At 43.7% G+C, this 23,039-nt stretch overlaps 1 protein-coding gene across 1 annotated transcript in view; it reads left to right on the forward strand.

Annotated features, from left to right (window-relative positions):
• The window catches only part of CYRIB (CYFIP related Rac1 interactor B), a 418,393-nt gene that overhangs the window by 121,518 nt on the left and 273,836 nt on the right, over window positions 1-23,039 (forward strand). Inside the window, exon 2 of the mRNA XM_033933027.1 lies at window positions 10,457-10,550. The gene's annotated coding sequence lies outside the window, so the exon portion shown is untranslated. The remainder of the gene's footprint in view (window positions 1-10,456; window positions 10,551-23,039) is intronic.

A 23,039-nucleotide genomic window follows, 5' to 3' on the forward strand; every position in this document is an offset into this window, starting at 1 on the left:
CATTAGGAGCCAAACGAGCTGTATTTTGAAACATTGCTCTAGCATTTTTGGTTGTTTTTTTTTTAGATTGTAACATTGGCCAGCAGGGGCTATATACTAGAGAAATTGCTATAACTATTTATTTGAGCCAATTTTAGGAGCTTTGACAATTCAACATGTCTTTATTTGAATGTATGAGTGCAATAAATCCCCTCTGCACATTTGGTCTCACCTAATTCACAAGTTTTGTTAAAACTTTATTTCATCCATTATTATAAAACTTTGGGTGAAGTTTAATTTTTCATGTGAACCTGGCTCATCTTTATGGGAGAATTTCTAATGATTAACTCGGCTGAACATAAGCAATGCCTCCGCTGGGTCAGACCTGAGGTCCATCGTGTCCAGCAGTCCGCTCATGCGGCGGCCCAACAGGTCCAGGACCTGTGCAGTAATCCTCTATCTATACCCCTCTATCCCCTTTTCCAGCAGGAAATTGTGACAATTTCCTGCTGGAAAAGGGGATAGAGGGGTATAGATAGAGGATTACTGCACAGGTCCTGGACCTGTTGGGCCGCCGCCAACTGCAGACAATTTGGAGAACTTCAGCTCTGTCTCAGGGTGGGGCAGGTTACATTAATAATAATTTATTAACCCACAAGCACATGGTTCCAGGGCTTTGCTCCAAAATGGCTTATGATCAGGGCTTGAGCGTAGCGGAATTAACATGACTCAAAACACTCTGGGGGATCAAACTGGTATTTCATGATCACAGCCTTCTGGTGTAGCTGGTGTGCTTTTGTACCAGCACATTACAATTATTTCATGAGCAGGAAACTATATATACATTGGCTTCAAATCAGCACAGCTCCTGAGCCAAGTGCACGGGTGGTTGTCTGGTACTGATCTGTCTGTGGTGTTTTTTTGTAAGGCTGCTTGAGGTAGCTGGTATTCTGAGGTGGGGCCTTTAGACTGTAGAGAGAAACCAAATGTTCCTTAGTTTTCTCCTTGACGTAGATAGGTGCCATCAATATAACTGAGGGAGACTCCTCTTCTGTCACAGCCTAATATCTCCTCCTGAATCTTTAAACAGGAGTCTTGCCTGCAAGGTAGCAGGGAAAAATCACACCTGATGTGAAGGGTAATTTTATAAGAGAGTACTTAGTGTTATCCCATTTTTAGCCACCTATTTAGATGGAAGCTTAATTCAGAAAAAACAAAATTTTTGTAGCTTCGTCATACACGCTTGATACTAAGGTCTCCTTTTATGAAGCCGCGGGAGCGGCTTTAATGCGCGCGACTTTTAATCACGCGCTAGCCAAAAAACTACCGCCTGCTCAAGAGGAGGTGGTTGCGGCTAACGCGGCCGGCGGTTTAGTGCACACTATTACGCACGTTAAACCGCTACCGTGGCTTCATAAAAGGAACCCTAAAACATCACTGTGCATCAACTTAGGGCTCCTTTTATGAAGGTACGCTACAAATTTTACCGCATGCACTGGATTAGCGCGCACTAGCCGAAAATCTACCGCCTGCTCAAAAGGAGGCGGTAGTGGCTAGCGCACATGGCAATTTAGCTTGCGATATTCTGCGCATTAAAGCCCTGGCGCACCTTCGTAAAAGGAGCCCTTAGTTATCCTATTCAATCTACTATGAAGGTTCTGGGTATAATACTGGACCAGAGCCTAACCATGAAGGACCAGGTGGACTCTTTGGTTAGAAAGGGTTTTTTTACTCTCTGGAAGCTTCGGTCCATTAGAGCAGGGGTGCCCAAACTTTTGGCTTCACTGGGCCGCATTGGCCGAAAAAATGTTTCTGGGGCCGCACAAACATGCAAACGCTGCAGCAAGACAGAGGAAGGAGCCGGCAAGATGGTAAACACCCTGGGGCAGCAGAGGAAAACACTGCATCGCCCTCGACCGGGGCTGCACAAAATACTTCACTGGGCTGCATGCGGCCCTCGGGCCGCAGGTTGGACACCCCTGCATTAGAGCATACTTTGATGTTTCATCATTTAGAATTTTGGTACAATCCCTTATACTAAGGGCTCCTTTTATGAAGGTGCACTAGCGTTTTTAGCGTACACACAAGATTAGCACGCGCTATAGTGCACCTTTGTAAAAGGAGCCCTAAGTCAACCTGATTACTGTAATAGGTACAGGCGGAATAGAAGTCACTAATGGAATGGAATGGAATGTAATATTGCCTATTTAGCAATTTCCTAGAAGAATATGCAGCGATTAGAACTGGTGCAAAATGCGGCAGTCAGGCTGATTTTTGGGTTGAAGAAATTCGATTGTGTAACACTTTCCTACCGACTTCTGCACTGGTTGCCGATGGAGGCGCGGGTGAAGTTCAAGTTTGGATGTTTTTGCTTTAAGGTACTATTTGTTTTAGCCCCTAAATACATAACTGACCTTTTCTCTTTCTCAACCAATAAAATATCAGAATAGATAATAAGAGAAACTCACACATGAATTTTGTTTCTCCACCAGTTAGAGGATGTAAATTTGAAAAACATCATCAACATCTTTTCTCATACCAGGCAGCATTATGGGGTGAAGATCTGGAACAATTACTTATGCTTTTAGTGTTGCCCGATTCACGATTCAAATCTGTTTCACTGATTCACTTTGGGTGAATCGATTCAAATTGATTAAAAAAAAAAAATTGGCTTCCCGATTCGGCTGACCCTCCCCCCTTCGCCCCCTAAAGCAGGAGTGGCAGCGCTGCTCTTGCTGGCCGGCTGCTGCCGCACCCGCTTTAGAGAGTGAGGGGGGAGGGTCAGTCGCGAAGTGCTGCTGTCCGGTTCCCCCCCCCTGGTGTCCGGTTCACCCCCGGCGTTTGGCTTCCCCGCACTGTTTACCTTATAGGAGCAGCCTGCAGAAAAGAGGAGACGGAGAGGAGACATGATCGAAACATTCAAAATACTGAAGGGAATAGACTTAGTAGATAAAGATAGACTGTTCACACTCTCCAAGGTGGGGAGAACGAGAGGGCACTCTCTAAAGTTGAATGGGGATAGATTCCGTACAAACGTAAGGAAGTTCTTCTTCACACAGAGAGTGGTGGAGAGCTGGAATGCTCTTACGGAGTCTGTTGTAGGGGAAAACACCCTCCAGGGTTTCAAGACTAAGCTGGTCAAGTTCCTGCTAAACTGGGACATACACGGGTGAAGCTGGACTCATTTTAGAGCACTGGTCTTTGACCTGGGGGCCGCCACGTGAGCGGACTGCTGGGCACGATAGACCACTGGTCTGATCCAGCAGCAGCAGTTCTTATGTTCTTAGCGATCTTTTCAAACTGCTTTGAGCTGTTTCCTCCTCCGTGATCCTGCCTCTGACATCAGAGGAGGGGCTGACCGCTGCAGAGGAAACAGCTCGAAGCAGTTTGCAAAGATCGCTAGTACCGCAATCTTCTCTGCAGGCTGCTCCTATAAAGTAAACGGTGCAAGGAGGACAGGAGGGAAGCCGGACAGCAGTGGGAGGCCAGGGGGAACATGCAGGCCTTCCGTGTGTGTGTGTGAGCAGTCCTTCAGGATGGGGGGTGGGACAGGCCTTCGGGGGGGGGGCAGGCAGGCCTTCAAGGGGAGGTGCAGGCCTTCAGGAGGGACAGGCCTTTAAGGGGGGGGGGACAGGCCTTCAGGGGTGGTGGCACAGGCCTTCATGGGGGGACAGACCTTCAGGGGAGGAGGGCCCTGGTGTAGAAGTACACAGAGGGAGGGAGGGAAGGGGGGGGTTCAAAGATACGTGCATATGCTGGACTTTGGGGGGAAGAAATAATGGGTCTGAAAATAGAGGAGAGGGAGAGAGATGATGGACAATGGGATTAAGGGAGGGAAGGAACAGAAAGGGAGAGAAGTTGTACACAAGGGATGGTGTGGAGGGGGGATAGAGATACTGGATAGGAAGGTAGTTGGGAAAAGAGAGGGAGAGATGGTGGACCCTAGGGTGGTGGGAAAGAAGGGATAGAGATAGAAGATTGATGGTTAGCACAGAGAAAGAAGAAAAGAAGGCGACCCTGGCAAGCAAGTTATCAGAAGACAACCAGAGCCTGGGATCAAAAAGATTTGAATATTGACTAGACAACAAAAGGTAGAAAAAAATAATTTTATTTTCTGTTTTTTGATTACAATATGTCAGATTTGAAACGTGTATCCTGCCAGAGCTAGTGTTAGACCACAAACGTGAGCTAGGATTTAACAGAGAGAGGAAAAGTCCTTTTTGTTTCTTTATTTTGTTTACACCACAGCGCCATTGTGATTAGGAGAAGGCAAAGGGGGTGAAGAAGCTATAAAATAAACCCACCAGGATGTTTGAAAAAAACAAAACAAAACACCCAATTGGGCAGAAAAATTGAATCGAATCGAAAAACCAATTCAATAGGTTGAATCGAATAGAATCGAAATTTTTTTTTCCTGAATCGGGCAGCACTAATGCTTACTAATACTTATGGGGAATTTAAGAGATACCTAAAAACATATCTGTTCCTGAAGTACTTAGGTAGCTATCTGTACAATCTTATTCCACAATAACTGATCTCTAGAGCTGTTAATCACTAGCTTTTACTTTATTAGTTTTACTTAAATTGTAGCAATTTCAACCATTGTAAACCGCATAGAACTTCCTGGTCCTGCGGTATAGAAACTCTTATTATTATTATTTGAAGTCGGTTTTATAAAGACAAATTGGTGCCTACTTGTCTTTTATAAAATTCTAGTTTAAGTGAGGGTAGGAGGCGCCCCACTCTCAGCCCCCCCCTCCCCTGCTCCTTCCATATCACCCACGCTACACTCGCTCCCTTTCTTCCCACCCCTTATACCTCTTTAAATCTTTGGTAGCATGAGCAGCGTCTCTGGCCTGCTGCTCGCACTGGCATTGGCTTTCCCTCTGATGTCACTTCCTGTCCCTGTGATCTGGAAGTGATTTCAGAGAGAGGCGGGGGGGGGGAATTCATCAGCGATGTCATAATAATAATAATAAAGCTTTATTTATATCCCATCATACCTGTTCAGTTCAAGACGGTATACAATAGCGGAAAAGTAACAAGTGGAGGATGAACCTTTTGGTTCTGGACAGTATACAATAATGGGTACAGAAGGGGGTAGTTATGAGTAGTTAACCATAGAAGTGTAAGTAAGGAGGTAAAGGGAGAGGGGGAGGAGAAGAGGGGGCCGGAGAGAGAGGGGAGTGGGGCTTTCAGAAAGGGTCAGGGTCTAGGGACGTCAGATGGCTTGATTATCCTATACTTGGCTCACATAAGACCATAAGAGTTGTCATACTGGGACAGATCAAAGGTTCATCAAGCCCAGCATTCTGTTTCCAACTAGCCCACCCAGGTCTCAAGTACCTAACTAGATCCCAAGTAGTAAAGCAGATTTTATGCAGCTTATCCTAGGAATAAGTAAATTTTTGAAACTGTTTTATGGTAGTCCTTCCCCCACTCCCCTTTCTAGGAAGCCATGTTAGGCTTTTTTTTTTTTTTCAATCGCTGGCCACAGCGGTAAAACTTCCAATGTTCATAGAATTCCTATGAGCTAATACTACCGTGGCCGGCGATAAAGAAGCATAAGGCGGCTTCACTTCTCACCTATACAATGGTCGGACCTAAACAAACTATAATAAATACAGCCACACAGCCTATGACCTCAACCACTGTCCTCCATACCTATTGAAATCCTCCAGTAATCTATTTCACACCCTCCTTCTACAATGGATACAAACTCTACTCACAGACGGCCTTTTCCCAAAAGACCTCAGCGAAATCGTCATCACTCCGATCCTAAAAGACCCCAAAGGGCCAACAGATCAACCCTCCAACTACAGACCCAATACAGCCTCAGTACCACTCTATGTCAAGCTAATGGAAGGCCTCGTAGCTAGAGTCCTAACCTTATACCTAGCAAACCACAACATATTTCACCCCACTCAATCTGGCTTCAGAATCAACTACAGCACTGAAACCCTACTAGGATCACTCATGGACACTGCTAGACAACACCTCAGCACAGGCAAAAAAATGCTGCAGCTTTTGACCTCCTTCTACAAATACAGTGGTGCCTCACACAACGAACTTAATCCGTTCCAGGAGCAAGTTTGTTATGTGAAACGTTCGTTGTGTGAAACGCGTTTTCCCATAAGAATACATGTAAAACAAAATAATTTGTTCTGCAGCCCTGTTGTCCCATAAGAATACCTGTAAAACAAAATAATTCGTTCTGCAGCCCTACATTTCCCTCCCTCCACCTCACCTCACATGCAGAGCCTGCCAGCCTTCTCCCTCACCCAGCCGCACGATCTGCAGGAGGCTAAGAACTTCGGGAACTGGGTCAGTTCCCACTGCAGCTCCATGTGACTCTAGGCAAATCACCTGACCCTCCAGTTGTCCTAGGTCAGTGGTCGGCAAACCGCGGCTCGCGAGCCGCATGTGGCTCTTTAGCCACTTGAGTGCAGCTCTGCACTTGCCTAGGGCCCGAAACTGTCAGAAGGGTCCCAGGGCTGGCGTAAGAGGGGGGGAGCATAGATCTAAGGGGCCCTGCGATCCAAACTTCTTTATTAAACACCTAAATTTTCCTTTTCAGAGGGACCCCGACATGGCAGCTGTTCTCATAAACTGCCGGTAGCTGCCCCGAAGCTTTCCCTTTGCGGCGATCTGCCCTATCAGAAACGGGAAGTTGCAGCAGAGGGAAAACTTCGGGGCAGCCGCAGGCAGTTTGTGAGAATGGCTGCCATGTCGGGGTCCCTCTGAAAAGGAAAATTTTGGCTGGAGAGGGCAGTGATCTCTTGCCTTCCCTACTGCTCCTCCCCCGTACTGTCCAGCTTTCCCTCCCCTGCTGGCCAGAACTCCTCATCTTTCCCCCAAGAAATTCAACAGTTTTCCTTCCTCCCTCTTCGGCTGTACCAGCAGGTTAGTTTGTCTGCACAATATTCACTGCTGCTGTGCATCAGCGGGTCTGGCTCCCGGCACGATCTCAAAAAGCTGTGCACGCGCAGCTGCTGGAGTTGCGTCAGAGGAGAAGATTGAACAACAGAGCATGCGCGCATGTGCTGCTCCCTGAAAGCGTGTGGCTGGCCGAAAAAGAAAGCCGGAAAACTCGGCATCCGAGGTAAGGTGAGGGTGCTGCTGTTCCCGGCTCACATTAGGAAGCGGCGAGAGTAGTTCCGCCCCCCCCCCGGGCCCCTCGGGCGACTTCGTTGTGTGAAACGAAGTTCGTTATAGGGAGCAAGACAAAAAGTTCGTTATGCGCAGCGTTCGCTGTGCGAGGCGTCCGTTATGCGAGGCACCACTGTACTAGACTCAATAGGAATCACTGGCAAGGTACTTTCATGGTTCAAAGGATTTCTACAATCCAAAACATACAGAGTTAAAACAAACAGAGAAAAATCAGAACCATGGTCCAATCCCTGCGACGTACCCCAAGGATCGCCACTATCTCCCACACTCTTCAACCTATACATTGCTTCCCTCAGCTCCTGCCTAGATAAACTAGGCCTAATCTCCTACAGTTACACAGATGACATCACCATTCTCCTTCCTTTCGACCAACCAGCACCCTCCATGGTAAACACAATACACGAAACACTTGAAACAGTAGCAACATGGATGAAAGAACACAAACTAAATCCTGACAAAACAAACTTCATCCTTCTCAAAAATAGTAAAACCCCAACCATAACAAACATAACAATAAACTCAATCTCATACCCCATTCAACCCACTTTAAAACTCCTGGGAGTGCTGATAGACAGAGGATGTACCATGCAGCCACAAATCAACAAAACAATTAAAAAAAATAAAATAAAATCATTCCCAGTCATGAGAAACCTAAGGCAAGTTTGAAATTCTTCGACAGAAAACAGTTCCAAATTGTGGTACAATCCCTAGTCCTAGGTCTTAATAGACTACTGCACATACTATATCTCCTTGCCCAGCAACCATGATAAAACAACTACAAACAGTACAAAACACAGTCCTAAGACTTATCTACTCACTGAAGAAATACGACCACATCACAGAGGCATACCATGACTCACACTGGCTCCCAATACAAGTGAGAGTACTCTTCAAATTCTACTGCCTAGTTTTTAAAGCCATAAACAGAGACAGCCCAGCCTACTGAAACAACTGACTAATTCCAATCCACCTCAACCAGACACAGGAGAACCCACGCAACCATTCACGCACCCTCCAACCAAAAACGTTAAACAAAAAACATAAACTGTACAACAAACCTCCTAGCCACTCAAGCAGCAAAATTGGACCACCAACTCTCCAATTTACTGATCTCGACCACAGACTACAAAACCTTCAAAAAAGAAACAAAAACCCTACTATTCAAAAAATACATAAAATCAAACTAACACAGCTAGATCTATCTCAAGCATCACCTGCAATACTCTCCAATCCTTAGCAACTTAGAAAATGTCCAAACTACTCTTTATGTACCTCTAAATGTCCTGACAATTCATATGTAATCCGCCTTGAACCACAAGGTAATGGCGGAATAGAAATCACTAATGTAATGTAATGTAAAAGACGGGGTAAGTTTCAATCTGCTGATTTTAACTTTACCTCATTGAATACATATTTGGTTGTTTTACTACTTTTATGCTGTTAACAAAATTGTAAAGTTTTATGTTGAATTATACTGCTGTACAGCTGCCTTAGCCGAGTCTCTTCATAAAGGTAGTTAATAAATCCCAATAAAGAGTAGGGATGGACCACAGGTACCAACAAAAATAAGAAACACAAGAGGTAAAACCAAAAGTACTTTTATTATAGATACAAAAAATAAAAATAAAGCAGTGGAGACCTGACACAGATCTGTATTTCAGCACAAAGTGCTTGTTCTCAGGGGGTCACAATCTCTGCGCTCTGTGGTATTAGAGGCAATGTAACGGTGAACACTATTATTGCTACTTATCACTTATATAGCACTGAAAGGCGTACGCAGCGCTGCACATTTTGACATTTAGAGATGGTCCCTGCTCGGAAGAGCTTACAAACTAACTTGGACAGACAGACATGACACATAGGGTTGGGGAATGCAGAACTCAAGTGAGAAGAGTTAGGTGTCCAAAAGCACTCTCAAAGAGGTGGACTTTTAACTGGGCCTCGAACACTGCCAGAGACGGAGCCCTCCGTAGGGATTCAGGCAGCTTGTTCCAAGCATATGGCGCAGCACGGCAGAAGGGAGAGAGTCTGGAGTTGGCAGTAGAAGAGAAGGGCACAGATAGGAGGGACTTACCAGCTGAGCGGAGGGATCATAAGGGAGATAAATGAAGAGAGATAGTGAGGGGCAGCTGAGTGAGTGCATTTGTAGGCCAGTAAGGGGAGTTTGAATTGTATTCAGAAATGGATGGAAAGCCAATGAAGTGACTTTACGAGAGGGGTAACGTGAGTAAAGTGGCTCTCCCGGAATATGAGTTGTGCAGCCGAATTCTGGATGGATTGGAGGGGAATGAGATGGCCAAGCAGAAGGCCTGAGAAGTAGTAGTAGTGGCTGCAAATGACTAATTAGTCAACATGCAAAACCAGTGCTGCTCAACGCAGTACACAGGTGTCCCTTCCAAAGGTTACGAAGATCAGTATATGTGGCATTCTGAGCTCTATTCGAGTGTTGACTTTAGTCATTTCCAGTGACTACTAAGGTGTTAGCATTGCATTGCCTGTAATACTACAGAGATTGTGACCCCCCCAAGGGAGGTACTTTTGCGTCAAAATGCAGATTGATGTTGGGCTTCCGTTGGTTTATTTTTCGTATCTATAATAAAAATAATTTTTGGTTTTACCTCTTGTCCCTTCTTCTTTTTGTTGGTGCCTGTGGTCCATCCCTACTCTTTATGACTGGTTTATCCTTAAGGTTTTTGTGCTGTCCTTTTCCTTTTTTTATGCCCATGCATGGCCCATGTTAATCAACTTATATGCACTGGTTCCAGGATGGCACCTAGCATTTACATGTATAGCTTTCAATTACTGGTGCCAATCACACGCATAAGAGCTAACTTACATCTGCTAAAGGGGGAGAGTGTGGCGCAGTGGTTAAAGCTACAGCCTCAGCACCCTGTGGTTGTGGGTTCAAACTCATGCTGCTCCTTGTGACCCTGGGCAAGTCACTTAATCCCCCCCATTGCCCCAGGTACATTAGATAGATTGTGAGCCCGCCGGGACAGACAGGGAAAACTGCTTGAGTACCTGAATAAATGCATGTAAACCATTCTGAGCTCCCCTGGGAGAGCGGTATAGAAAATGGAATAAATAAATAAATTTAGGTGCCAGCTCATATAATTGCCTTCCACATGCATAACCCATTATTAGCCATGTAGACTTGGAAGGGGTATAAGCAACAAAAAAATATATCTATTCCGAGATCCTGCTTGATACTTATGACCTGAATTGGCCATGGGCTGAAACAGGATGCTGAACTCACTGGACTTTTGGCCTGATTTAGAATGACATTTCTTATATTTTTGTGTAATAGGAATTTGAACTGGAATTTGAGGCAACCAGGGCTGAAAGAAGAAATTACAGCCAGGCGTAGGACTGCATTTGGAGTTTGCAAGATTGGAAACAAGGTAGGAACTGGGACTAAGAGCTGGAACAAGGGGACATAGTCACATAGTAAATGATGGCAGATAAAGACCCAAATGGTCCATCCAGTCTGCCCAACCATACATGCTCCGTAAATGAATCATTTAATTTAAATGGTCCTTTTTCTTAGATATTTCTGGGCCAGAACCCCAGAGCTCTGCCCAGCAGTGTACTTAGGTTCTATCTACTGGAGTCTTCATCAAAGCTCACTCCAGCCCATCCAAGCCATCGAAACCCTCCCCAGCCCGTCTTCAACTGATTGTCCATATATGGGACACAGACTGTACAAGCCTGCCCAGTACTGGCCTTAGTTCCTTCAATATATACCCATTATTTTCTGATTAGAAATCCTTGTGTTCATCCCACGCTTGTTTGAACTCTGTCTTTCCCACTTCTATACAGCATCTGCTCCCCCTTTCCATTCATATCTTTCTCTTCTCTGTCTACCATCCAATGTCGGCAACCTCTTTTGTCTCTCTCCCACTTCCATACAGCATCTGCTGTGCCTCTCTCCTTTCCAACCAGCATCTCCCCTTCTCCCTTCCTTCATCTCCTACCTTCATCTCTTCCCCCCACTATCTACCCTCTTATGCTTATGTTACCATATGCTTCTTGAGTGGCAGAAAGAGGCATATGGTAGCATGATGTTACAATCTGTACAGTTTCCACATTTGTAGTTTCCTGGTTTGAAAGGCAAGAGTTTTTGATTTTTCATGCTTGTGGACTAGGCTCAAGAGAAATAAAAATAATTACAGACAGACTGGAACAAGATAGGGATTGTAGCAGGCAGAGGCAGGCAAACTGCAGCAAAACAACCAGAAAAAAAAGCAAGACAGTAGTAAGGTGTTCACAGGTGAGCTTGGGTAGCCATCTGGTTGCTACAGACCACCTTTTACACCCAGTAACCCCAGTTAAGATGGTTTTAGTCAATCCACTTACTAAGGGATGGGTTTGGTTTTACAATACAGTGCTCCCCCGAGATTTGCGGGGGTTCCGTTCCAGGAACCCCCGCGAATCTCAAAAAACCGTGAATACGGTTTTTCATGGAGGAGCCTGAAGAGGGCAGCGGGAAAGGGCAGCAGGAGAGCAGCTGGAGCACTGCGAGTGCAGGAAATCACTCGCGATACGCTCCAACTGCCTCTTCCTGCACGAAATCGGGCCTTATCCAATCAGGAGATGCGTGTCAAAGCAACTCCTGATTGGATAAGGCCCGACTTCGTGCAGGAAGAGGCGGTTGGAGCGTACCGCGAGTGATTTTCTGCACTCACGGTGCTCCGGCTGCTCTCTCCTGCCTCTCCCGCTGCCCTCTTCTTGTTTGCGGTTCGTGGTCGGAAATACCGCAAATGACCGGGACCGCGAACCGCCGACCGCGAACAACTGGGGGAACACTGTACTGCAGGCACTCCAAGACTGGGGTAGCTTGAACAGAACAAAGTATGTTTAGTTGTGAGAAGCTTTGCAACAAGGAGCTGGTTTCCATTATTGAACATAAGAATAGCCTTACTGGGTCAGACCAATGGTCCATCAAGGCTGTTCTCTCGGTAGTCAATCCAGGTCACTAGTACCTGGCCAAAACCCAAAGAGTAGCAACATTCCATACAGAATCTCAAAGAATAGCAAGATTCCGGAATCCCAGAGAGTAACAAGATTCTAGAATCCCAAAGAGTAGCAACATTCCATGCTACCGATCCAGGGCAAGCAGAGGCTTCCCCCATGTCTTTATAACAGACCATGGACTTTTCCTCCAGGAATTTGTCCAAACCTCTATTAAAACTAGCTACTCTATCTGCGTTTACCACAACCTCTGGCAACGCGTTCCAGAGCTTAACTATTCTCCGAGTGAAAAAATATTTCCTCCAATTGGTTTTCAAAGTATTTCCCTGCATCAAGTATCCCCTAGTCTTTGTAATTTTTGACGGAGTGAAAAATTGACCCACTTGTACTCGTTCTACTCCACTTAGGATTTTGTAGACTTCAATCATATCTCCCCTCAGACATCTCTTTTCCAAGCTGAAGAGCCCTAACCGTTTTAGTCTTTCCTCATACGGGAGGAGTTCCATCCCCTTTATCGTCTGGTGGTTGAGGGACCAAAGCTCTGGCCCTCTGTGCAACCAGGCACCCAGCTTGAGGCCTGACCATGGCCGACTATAATCCAAACCTACTTACTACTGTGAGCACAGGTACCTAGCCTTGAAAAGCAATACGAGTTAGAAAAACTCTGAGTAGTCCTTTTACTAAGGTGCGCTAGCCATTTTAGTGCGCGCTAAACGCTAACGTGCATAGGATATAATGGATGCGTTAGCACGCGTTAATATTTATTGTGTGCTAAAACGGCTAGGGCTCCTTTTACAAAAGGTGTGTTAGGGCCTTAACATGCGCTAGCCGCTACCACCTCCTCTTGAGCTGGCGGTAGTTTTTCGGCTAGCGCGCGCTATAGCATGCACTAATCCGGTGTGTACGCTAAAAACGCTAGCACACCTTTGTAAAAGGAGCCCTTAGTCTCCCCCTTATAGCAGCCTAGATCTAGGCAGCCAGCATTCATTTAAAAGCCATTTGCTATAGTCAATGCACATGGTGATCACTCAGTCCAGGAGATCTATACCTCTTGGCTGTTAGATGCCACTGGTATGACTGTACATACTAAATTGGATTGCCTGTTAACAATTTTATTCTTTCAAAATGTAGAGCTCTCTTATGGGATTTATAGCCACAGAGACCAGACTAAACCACAAGGATGTTTCAGCACATACAGTTCAGAACTGGCAAAGGTCTGCTTGATTTTAAGCTTACTGCTAGCTCCTGGGTGGCATAAAAAAAAAAAAGCAAGCTTATGGTAATATGTTGCCTGCTGTTTGCCCAGTTTCCACATTTCTAGCTTGCTGGTTTGAAAGGCAAAAGAGATTTTGATTTCTCATATTGTGGAGTAGGATCAGCAGAAATAAAAAAATAATAATAATAATGTGCTTGACTCTGGCATATGGAGAAAAAAAAGAAAGTAGAGGATTTTAGGCTTTAACCAATAAATGTTGATAAAATGGCATTGATACAATATCAACTATATACTTGATTCTATCAGAAAAAGTATCCAGAAGTAGTATGTTTGGTATATAAATACTGATTTGTACCATCACGGAACAGTTAATTGGCTAGAAAATAAATATCTAACATAATTTATAACTGCCTAAGAACAGAAGTCCTATATAATCTAGAGAAACCAAGACAGACGAGTTGAATCTTTAAGGAGATGAGGTCGTTCTTGCACTACTGGTTATAAACAGAAAGAACCGCTAATTATGATAAGGGCCGACAGACTGAAACCAGCTGTCAAAACAACTGGTCTTGTCTTGCTGATGGTGCCCAAGACTTTTATGAGTTTTTGGCAATGTCTAAATTGCAGGCCCATGAGGGTGAGGCAGATGTCTTATTAGCAGAAATTCAGTGGTTTTATAAACCCATCTGAATTGTTTGGTCAACGCTCATCTCAAACTTCGAGGTATGATCCTTTTTACAGTTTCTTGCGATTCATTAGACAGCAGCTATATGATTGTTCCATTCTATAATCTTCATGAAGTTCTTAGTGTGCCCTTATGTGGGTCTTGCCATATGGTAAGGCTATTTATACGGTGGCTATAGCAACCCCAATTTTCTAATTTTTTTCATTAATGGTCATATAGTTTCAAGTTTATTTCAAATTTACTATACCGCCCACTCGAACCTTCTAGGCGGTGTACAAAAATGCCTTAAACAGTATACCAATTAAAATATAATTTAGTCTAAAACAAATCAAGGGAAAAAACAATTTAAGGACACAGACGAACAGAAACAGAAGGGAAGAAGGGATTAGAACTACAATTGATGGACATAAAAGAAGACACTTAAAGGGGAGAACAAAAGGTTGGGGAAATAAAAATGGAAATATTACTTAAAACTAAGTCATCCTGAAAAAGGACAGTTTAGGTTACAAAGGCATCGCGGAAAAGGAATGTCTTTAGCATTACCTTAAATTTGAACAGTGTTGTATTTTCCCGCATATAACGCGCGCGTTATACACGATTTTACAAACCGAGTATAACCATGCGCGTTATATGCGTGAGCGTGTTGTACAAATTTTTTTTTACATAGTTTCCCCCACCCCCGACGTCCGATTCATCACCCCGAAGGACCGCTCGCACCCCCCCAGCCTTCCCCCCGCATGGAGAAGCTGCCTACCGCTGTTTCCCGATGCCAGTGAGCCCTGCTGCTTCCTCTGCCGGCGGTCCCGCCCATTCTCTGAGTCCTGCGCTGCGCTGCTTCCTCTGCCGGCGGTCCCGCCCTTTCTCTGACGTCAGACAAGGGGCGGGACTGCGGCAGAGGAAGCAGCGCAGCGCAGGGCTCAGAGAAGGGGCGGGACCGCTAGCAGAGGAAGCAGCAGGGCTCACTGGCATCGGGAAACAGCGGTAGGCAGCTTCTGCATGCGGGGGGGAGGCTGGGGGGGGTGCGAGTGGTCCTTTGGGGTGGGGGTGCGAGCAGTCCTTCGGGGTGGGGGTGCAAGCGGTCCTTCTGGGTGATGAATCGGACGTTGGGGGGGGCATCAGGCTTTCAGGGTGGGGACAGGACTTCAAGGGGGGACAAGACTTCAAGGCGGACAGGCAGACCTTCAAGGGGGGACAGGCAGACCTTCAAGGGGGGACAGGCAGACCTTCAAGGGGGGGCAGGACTTCAAGGGGGGACAAGACTTCAAGGGGGGACAAGACTTCACGGGGGACAGGCAGACCTTCAAGGGGGGACAAGACTTCAAGGGGGGACAAGACTTCACGGGGGACAGGCAGACCTTCAAGGGGGGACAAGACTTCAAGGGGGGACAAGACTTCAAGGGGGACAGGCAGACCTTCAAGGGGGAACAAGACTTCAAGGGACAGGGCTGGAAAGTGAGAGTCGAGACTAGAGGAGACTCGGAGCAGGGCTGGAAAGTGAGAGTCGGGACCAGAGGAGACCGGGGCAGGGCTGGAAAGGAGAGTCGGGGCGGTGACAGGAGAGTCGGGCGGCAAGCAGCATGCGCGGTATATGCGTGTGCGCGCTATATAAAATTTTTTTTACATATATTTCGGTTTCCCGGGCACTATACCCGTGTGCGCATTTTACACGGGTGCGCGTTATATGCGTGAAAATACGGTAGTTGGGTATGCTGTTCCAAAGAAAAGGAGCATTAACAGAAAAAATTGTGGTCCTCATAGTACTGATTTGTTTCAGTGAGGGAACAGTAAGGAGAATATGCGCGGTAGATCGTAGACATCTAGTTTGATTATAGGGGATAAGCAAATTATTAATGAATTCTGGCTGGCTATTTGCTTTCGTTTTAAAAGTTAGAAGTAGAATTCTGTGAGTGATCCTATGCTCTATAGGCAGCCAGTGAACTTTATGTAAAAGATCATATTTTTTTGAGTTAAATAAAATTTTTATTGCAGTATTTTGAACCATTTGGAGTCTTTTTATTTCTTTTTTTTATAGTGCCCTTAAGAAGGGCATTGCAGTAATCCAAGCAAGAAATAACCAGTGAATGGATTAAACTATTCAAAGACGCAGGCTCTAAAAATTTTGCTAAGGCTTTAATCATGCGTAGCCGATGAAAACAACGTTGGACCACCGTACTAATATGTTGGTGATAGGTAAGTTTGCAATCGAGAGTGACTCCTAGTAATTTTAGAGAAGGTACAGCTTTGATAGGGAGATTTTTGACTTTAAGGGGAGTTAATAAGAGGCCGTCTTTGAAAGGAAAAATCATTAATTTTGATTTATTTATATTCACGGAGAGCATATGTACATCGAGCCAAGAATTAATCTTTTCTAATTTTTCATTAATTATGGTAATTTCATTTGGGTTATTTAAGTCTATTGGATGTACTAATTGGACATCGTCTGCATAGGCAAATGTTGTGAAACCAATGGATTGACCTAGAGTTAGTAGAGGCGCTAAAAAGATATTAAAAAGCATAGGGGATAGAATTGAACCTTGCGGTATACCATAGTCTGTTGTGAAAGAGTCTGAAGAGGATGAATTCAATACAACCTTAAAAATCCGATCAGTGAAGAAAGAAGAAAACCAGTCTAGGACTTGATCGATGGTGTCAAAGGCTAATGAGAGATCTAATGACATAAATAATACGGACTGATGATGATCTAAATGATAAATAATTTTAGTAGTTAGCCCAATAAGAGAGAGTTCAGTTGAATGGTGTTGGCGGAATCCAATCTGGGTGGAGGACATTTGTTTGTTCAATGAAGTCAGAAACTTGGCAGAAAACAATTTTCTCGACAAGTTTAGCTTGAAATGGAATATTTGCAATAGGGCAATAATTCGAGACATTGAGTGAGCTGACTTTATGATCTTTCAGTATTGGATAAATAATTGGATTCTTTCCACCTTTTTGGGACAGTTCCAGTATCCAAACTGGTATGTACCAAATTTAAGATGATATGACCAAACAATGGGAAAAAACGTTTTAGTATAAAAGGTGGAAGAATCTCGAAATTGGAACCTTTTGGGTTTAATGAATTTAAAGTTCTCTGGAGGTCTTGAAGAGTAGATAAAGAGAATCTTGAGCATTTTGAAAATGGAAGAGACGTAGGTGGCGCTATAGTTGATGGATCGCCTGAGATAACTGAGGATAAAATTTCTTTTGAAACGCTTGTTTTTGGAAAGGAGGTTCTAATGCTTTGAATTTTATTGATAAAATAAGAGGCAATAGCTTGAGCTGTCGGTATTGAAATGGATGATTGTTGCTCAGACTTCTGCTTTGTGAGGGATCTGACAATTGTGTATAATGTAGAGGAATTCCTAGCTTTTTTTAATTTGTCGAGTAGTATTCTTTTTTGAATTTATTAATTTCTAATTTGTAATAATTAGCTTGTTCTTTGAATTTGTTTAAATTGTGTAGGGTTTTGTTATATCTCCATTTTCTTTCCAGAGAGCGTAACTGTTTTTTAACTAGCATTAAATTGGAGTTATACCAGGGGTTCTTCTGTTTGCATGGGGAAATGTGTTGAGTGGAGATAGGAGCGACTGTATTTAAAAGTTTAGTTATGGTGTTTATTCAGGAAGTTAATTTCTCCTCACTAGAAGCTTCTGGCATTTGTGCAATATTGGATTGAAAATGAGAGGAAATGGTCATGTCATCTAATTTTGAATAATCGTGAGAACGTATGATCTTGGGGCTGATATTTAGTGATTTAAATTAATGACCTGAGAAAAAGAAATAAGAAAATGATCGGACCAGGGCATTAGTGTGCAATATAGCTATAAGCATAAATTGTCTGACCAATTGATCCAATAAACAATAACTATATATACTAATCCCCACTCTTAAGCAGTATAGCACCTTACCTAAGCCTAAGGTACTGTACTGCTTAAGAGAGGGGATTAGTATATATAGCCATTAGTGTGCAGCTATGTTTAAAAATTAGCAAAGGAGCACCTTCCCCTAACCTATCTTGTAGGCGATAAGGGCTCCTGTCTTATCTGTACACCAGGGGTGTCAAAGTCCCTCCTCGAGGGTCACAATCCAGTTGGGTTTTCAGGATTTTCCAATTAATATGCATGAGATCTATTTGCATGCACTGCTTTCATTGTATGCTAATAGATCTCATGCATATTCATTGGGGAAATCCTGAAAACCCGACTGGATTGCAGTCCTTGAGGAGGGACTTTGACACCCCTGCTGTACACTAACAAGTTAGCACCCCCAACCTATCTTGTAGGCCAGGGCTGCCCAAGTCCGGTCCTCAAGATCTACTGGCAGGCCAGGTTTTCAGGATATCCATAAGGATTTATTAATAGATTACACACTCCATATACACCTTACAAGATCACTATGCTCAAGCAATCAATCTCTATTAGCAATTCCATCATCATGTCATATAATATATGATACGACAAGAAAATCAATTTTCTCTGTCACTGCTCCATCACTATGTCTCTTTGTGAAGAACATTCTCTTATATTTAAATCAAATTTAAAAACATTTTTATTGAAAGATGCATTTGATCATTAATGCCATATATAAACTTCTACCATCTTATTGGATTTTAATACCCTTACTATTGTGTTTCTCTTTCCTTTCGATTACCATATTTCTCCCCCACTTTCCTACTGGTTATTGTGAACCCCTATTTAAAAAAAAAAAAATTTTAGCTTTATAATCATGTACACTGCTTAGATATTTGATAAGCGGTATATTAGATTTTAATAAATTTGAAACTTAATTGTGCACTTAGGCCCGGATTCTGTAAACTGCATCCCTATTGTAGGCAGCTGTAGGCGTTCTACAGTGTGTAATCAGCCAATTGGGATGCACGTTTTTAAAAAATAATTCTTCCCAGGCAGGCCGCCTATATTGAAGGAGCCTCCAGGAGCCTAGGGAGGCCCGCAAGCACGCCTAAGCTCACCCAAGCCTAGGTGGTAGCCTTAGGCGAACCTAGGTGACCCTATGCGTCTCCCTAGTAGAGTGGGAGATGGCCTACATTGCAAGTAGATGCGGCCGCTATACTTACCATGGTAAGGGATCTCCCTGCCGCAATTAGTATTGTTGTTGCGGCCACCAGTCTCCCCCACCTCCCCCTGAGCGAATGAGGCAGGAGGGATGCCCAATCCCTCCTGCCAGAAGACCCCCCCACCCGCCCCCATCGATCGCCGGCAGAAGGATGCCCAACCCCTCCTGCAATGCATCCGTCACCAATGCAGTAAACAATGATCGCTCAGAAATCACCACCCCATGCCAACCCTTCCCTCCCCCCACCCAGCCCCCAAACCTAACAAACCAAAGCTTCTCAAAAAGAGCAAAGCCCAATCATATCAGAAAAAAGAAAAGAAGCATAACCCCCCTTCAATGTACATCTCAAGATTCAAATTTCCGCCGATACGGTCAAAGTTACGTATATTACCATGCTTAATAGCTGCAAGCCCATACATGGTATACCAATGATGCAGCTTATCCATCACCAAATGCCAGTCTGGCGGTCGGGCCACTTCCAACTTGCGGCCAAGCCTCACAGCTGTAAAGAACAATTTACAAAAGATCGCTTCCCCGATCAAATTTACAAAGAAGGGCCACCTCCCACGATGCGGGAATGTCTCTCTGCATAATCATTCACATATGTTTTTGATGTACATCTTAAATAAGCAATAGACTAAGTACAGAATGAAGATGTGAATCTAAATGAGACTTACTTTCTTTGCGGAAAACACAGCTACTAGCAACGATCACTCATAGCACGAGGAGCTAGCATGGAAAACCCGATAATCTTGAGGCTACCATCTTTAAATATGGTTCTGAGCTCTGACAGGAAACTAACCATAAACAAAGATACTTGAAGATACATTGATTATGAAGCTGATAAGTAAAGTGATATAAAACAAATGGGCACAAAACTTAAAAATGGGATGTTTTATCAAACTTCCTAGAAATAAGAGCCTTACTCTAATGAGAGGGGCCAAAATGACTTGAAACTCCAAAAACCAGACCTGCTCTCTTCTCTATTCTCCAGACACCTGAAGGGTTTCAGGCTAACTGAGCCCCTTGTACCAAATGTTTGGTTGGAAATTATAAACAGAGTGTTAAATCAGTAAGTGGGAACTCATGTGGAAGGTTTTATCCGAGTTCACCACGGTTCAACACCACCAAATGTTGCATACCTAATTACAACAGCTTCACAGACAATACAAACAAAGCAAACAATCAAAACATATCAGCGACCAGCGTTTACAATTATCTGGATGTGAAGTAGATGAATGTATATGTAAGACAAACTTGTACAAACTGCACGTATTGGTTAAGCCCCAGTGAATTGTGACATAAAAAATGAGAGATGATAATAACATGACTAGTGAAGAAAAACTAAAACAAATGGATGTTGGAGGAAGCATTGGCAAAATGCAACAATTAATGGGAATTATTTGAGCTTTAATATGTTTGAAAATCGTGACTAATGTGATCTTGATATATTCAAACTGTGTAGTGTATGTGTGTATAGATGTTAGTGTTATTAAAAGAAATAGAAGTAGATAGAATGAGTAAAAACTGAAAATGAAAAAGTTTAAAAAACTCGACTCAAAGAAACGAATTTGTAATAATAATGAGAACTATAAATAAATAAAAAATACATACATGTATTCATGATACCATTAAAAACAATATTGTGAGATATCATCAGATTTAAAAGACGATAATGATAAAATGGTCAGTCATTCAGGATAAAATGAGATAAATCTACTTAGATGAATAAGCATTGGATAAAATGAGATAAATCTACTTAGATGAATAAGCATTGAATTAAAAGAAGATAAAAACTTAACTCTAAGTACATAAAATAAACAATTGTATTGCCAGGTAAGCCATAAAATGCAAATGAATGATAATAGTAAAATAACGTAAAATATGTTTGTCATTGATATTGACCTAAAAGAATACTCAAATAAGGTAAATGTTAAGAACATAAATATATACATTAGCATTAAAGATTTTTATCCTATAAATAGATAATTATTACTGATAGTGGCCGACACTGGATGCTCTCCAGACATGGGCAACTCGGTCCTCGAGGGCTGGAATCCAATCGGGTATTGGGATTTCCCCAATGCATTTGCATTGAAAGCAGTGCATGCAAATAGATCTCATGCATATTCATTGGGGAAATCCTGAATACCCGATTGGATTCCGGCCCTCGAGGACCCGAGTTGCCCATGTCTGTGCTAGACAGCCAAGAGGAAGATAAAAGGGAGAGAGCGGGCTGTTGGTCTATTCCAGTGGTCGGCAAGCTGCGGCTCTTTAGCCACTTGAGTATGGCTCATGGCTCGCCTAGAGCAGGGGTGCCCAACCTGCTTCCCTTCCCTTCTCACTGCCCTCCCCCAAGCCATTTGGGAACTGGCTGCCACTGCCGCTGGGGAATAGACTGCCACCGCCGCCCATCGGGGAACAGGCCGCCGTCAAGTTCTGAACTCTCCCCTGCTTCCCTTCCCCGCGGGGCCCGACCAACTCTCGCCACCTTGATGTTAATTCTGACATCGGAGAGGACGTTCTGGGCCAACCAGTTGCTGTCTGACTGGCCCGGAACATCCTCTCTGACGTACAATATTATAAGAACAGATGATTTATAATTTATTGCAAAGAGGGTCTTTCTATATGTTTGTATTAAAATAAATATTGTTGGATATTCAAGTGAATATTGAAAATTATATGTATTATATATCTATCACTTGATGTAAGAAATTTTAAAATGAATAAAGAAACTATATAAAAAAAAAGAATTGACGTCGGATGGCGAAAGTTGGTCGGCCCCGCGGGGAAGGGACGCAGGGAGAGCTCAGAACTCGGTAGCGTTTTGTTCCCCGATGGCGTCATTGGCAGCCTATTCCCTGGCGGTGGTGGCTTGGGGGAGGGCAGGGAGAAAGAATAAAGTAAGGGGGGGGGGGACAGGGAGACAAAGAAAAAAGGGAGATGGGAGACAGACAGAAAGGGAGCATGGAGAAACAGAGAGAAAGACAGACATACAGAAAGAAAGGGGACATGGAGAGAGAAAGAAAGAAGGGGGCAGGGTGAAAGAAAAAGTTGGGGGAGGGAATGAGGTCTGGAGGAGAGGAAGCATACAGGAGGTTGAAAGAAGGGAAGAAATATTGGATGCACAGTCAGAAGAATAAAGTGCAACCAGAGACTGATGAAATTACCAGACAAAGGTAGGAAAAATGATTTTATTTTCAATTTAGTGATCAAAATGTGTCTGTTTTGAGAATTTATATCTGCTGTCTATATTTTGCACTATGGCCACCTTTTTTACTAAACTGCAATAGCGGTTTTAGCACAGGGAGCCTATGAGCATCGGAGCAGCACAGGGCATTCAGCACAGCTCCGTGCGCTAAAAACTGTTATCGTGTTTTAGTAAAAAGGGAGGGGGTATATTTGTCTATTTTTGTATAGTTGTTACTAAGGTGACATTGCATAAAGTCATCTGCCTTGACCTCTTTGAAAACCCGTGGAATATAAATGATAATTAACATTTTCTCTGCGTACAGTGTGCTTTGTGTTTTTTTTAAGGTAAGGGGGGAGGGAGGGAGGGGAGCTGCTGAAAGACATCTAGTAATCCTTGCAGGCTTGACTGTGCAGGGGAATTATTTTTGTCAAATCATATTTTGTTATGTAACTGGCATTATTTTAGACTTTAATTTCTATGAATGAATAGAATGAAAATGATATAAAATTGCTTGCTTGTTTTTATGTGCGTGCGCTGAAGGGAAGTGGAGAGAGAGTGGGCTGAGGACGCTGAAGGGAAATGGGGAAGGGAGAATGGGGCGAAGACGCTGATTTATAAATTGACAATTGTACAGAATATTGTTTCTTTTTATACTTTAATATAATAAGTTCAGTATAAAACTATTCGAGGCTTGTGTGGATGGGATCAGGTGGTTTGCGGGGGATGGGGACCGAGCTCATGGGGACGGGGCGGGG

Source organism: Geotrypetes seraphini, chromosome 2 (assembly GCF_902459505.1).
Source record: "Geotrypetes seraphini chromosome 2, aGeoSer1.1, whole genome shotgun sequence".
Lineage (NCBI taxonomy): Eukaryota > Metazoa > Chordata > Amphibia > Gymnophiona > Dermophiidae > Geotrypetes > Geotrypetes seraphini.